Source organism: Aplysia californica, unplaced genomic scaffold (assembly GCF_000002075.1).
Source record: "Aplysia californica isolate F4 #8 unplaced genomic scaffold, AplCal3.0 scaffold00421, whole genome shotgun sequence".
NCBI classification, from domain to species: domain Eukaryota; kingdom Metazoa; phylum Mollusca; class Gastropoda; order Aplysiida; family Aplysiidae; genus Aplysia; species Aplysia californica.
Window position 1 is genome coordinate 504,031 of NW_004797691.1, and position 2,397 is coordinate 506,427.

The 2,397-nt window shown below is 44.1% G+C and overlaps 1 protein-coding gene across 1 annotated transcript in view; it reads left to right on the forward strand.

Annotated features, from left to right (window-relative positions):
- Positions 1-2,397, forward strand: part of LOC101856831 (protocadherin gamma-A5-like) — a 32,305-nt gene that overhangs the window by 14,628 nt on the left and 15,280 nt on the right. The gene's annotated exons all lie outside the window — the stretch shown is intronic.

Consider the following 2,397-nt stretch of genomic DNA (forward strand, 5'->3'; position numbering starts at 1 on the left):
AGAGAGAGAGAGAGAGAGAGAGAGAGAGAGAGAGAGAGAGAGATTGTCATGTACAAGCCATGTTCAGGAAAATGAATAACAGCTGGTTTCTGGATCTCTTCTCTTTCCACGTTGCAAATCACTACCCGCATACTTCTCCCTCTGTCGACTTGTCTGTTTATCCCCCCCCTCTCTCTCTCTCTCTCTCTCTCTCTCTCTCTCTCTCTCTCTGTCTCTCTCTCTCTTTCTTTCTCCAGCTTTCTCTCTCTTTATCTCTCTCCCTCTCTGTGCATATTCCATTTCTTGCTACGTAAACGTTTATTCTTTCCCCATTTAGGCAATGTGATCCAGTCGGTAGGACGCTGGCTTCGTCATCTACCAGTCCCTCGTTCTTTTTTTTTTCCTGGGTGTTTTCAAACTTGCAAATACTATACTAGATCTAGTGATATCCTTTTATAGCAGAATGTTAGGGCTTTTGGTTATTGTTATTGTTGTTGTTGCTCTACCTCTTTAATTAAATTACTTACCTGTTTTGAGATGGGCATTAAATAAAATTGAAGAAGAGGAGCTTTCCTTCACCACCTGGTCTTCTGTTCCCTGGATGGTCTTGGTGGTCTTCTGGAAATAATGCAGCAGGAGACGCGCAACGATCCTTAGTGCCCATTTTCTGTTTTACACTTCCTGGCTCGAAACTAAAGACTAAAGATCTCACCCAAATGAAGACAAGGAGGCAAAAAAGAGATTGGGGAGGGGGAGGGGGGAAGAGAAAGCTATGAAAAAATAAAACAATCTGTCAAATGCAGAAACAAGCGGAAAATATTCAGCTCATGTTCGTTTTTTAAATTTGGAATTCTGATCCCCTGATGTCCTTGCAAAAGTTCTAATCCCTTTGCCCGGCCTTTCACGCCCGTCTGATATCCTCTTTTCTATTTCCCCATTACATCTCACAGTTTCCCTTTCCCCTATTTCTTTTTCCCGCCCCTCTCTCCCCGTTTGAAATCTTTCTCTCCCCGTCTTCTCCCTCTCCCCATTTTCGCTACTCCTGTTGAGTTCTTTAAAATTTGTTTTAATATTTTTATAAAATAAATCTGTCATATATATGCACTTTCGTGCGTAACTCTCCTACCCGAGTCCACTATCCTTTTCTTTGCATTATTTTCTAGCTTGCAACGTCCTCCACACACTTCTACATGAAAAAAAAACTTCAGATACGTTAGCTCATCAGACACAGATTTTCCTGCTCAGCCCTTTCTCTAGTCATAACGTGTCTGAAATCTCCTTTGTCCTGCGGAATTCTATGACGTGATTCTGTGAGAGAAAGCAGGAAATGAGCGATGTGTGTTTTGTGTGTCTCTAGCGTGACCCGGGTTGTTGCGAGGTTTTAAGAACCCTAAATGCTTCATTCGACGTAAGCATCGAAAGCTACCTTCTCTGAAATTAAAACTACCCTGAATAGTCTTTATTCATCTCGGTTTTATTATATTTTCCACGAAACAAGGCAGGAAATGCACGATGCGTGTTACACTCTCCCTCATGTCTCGTTGCCCTCTGTTTCTGTCTTGACCTGGGCTTATAAGAGTTAAGAGGCTGGTGGGCTTGAGCCAGTGTGCCGCGGGAGCTCATCTGTATCCCGTCATGTCCGGGCGTCAACGCGAGCTGTGATGAGCTTAGCTCGGACCTCTGCGCAACTGCAACGTAACACGCTCTCACCAACCCGACACACGACCCCACATGGTCCTATTCCTCACAGAAATGATTACTTAACTCCTGCAGCAGTGCGCTGAGACTCTCACTAAAATGTGTACGAGAGAAAGGCTGAAGCGGACACAAAAATAACACAGAAGTGTTTTCTGCGGAGTGGCTTTCTTTCCTGGAAGACTTGAGATATGAAATCCTCGCAGTGCGTTGAATTGATAACCCTCACATGAAGACGTGCGCCCGCGATCTGTCTTAGGCTTAAACACGGGTCAGGCCTAGACAGCTGACATGTCAGTTGAATAAACTGTCGTGGTCGCTATCTGTCATTAGCATGCTAAGCTGCTGGGAGCGTAATGGCCTGGAGGGGGCGGCTTGCGCAATACGTCATTTCTCCGGCATGGCACAGAAGCTCTTGGTGCCGAGGAAAAACAAAAGAAAGAGAAACGAAACAAAAACCAAAAAAAATTCAAAGGGGGGAAAGAACCAAACTGTTCGACTTTTAAAAGAAATAAAGGAAGCAAGTTCTTAAATGATTAACCCCATTTATTCTCGGGTTTGGAAGAAAGGGGTTGGTAGGGTAGGGATGTCTTAATTCTCGAGTTTGAAAGAATAGGATAGGTGGACGTCTGAGCACTTTAGTTTGAAAGAATGGGATGGGTTGTGTCTGAATTCTCCAATTTAAGAGGGAGAGAAGAAAAGGAATGGGTGGAAGGTGGGGGG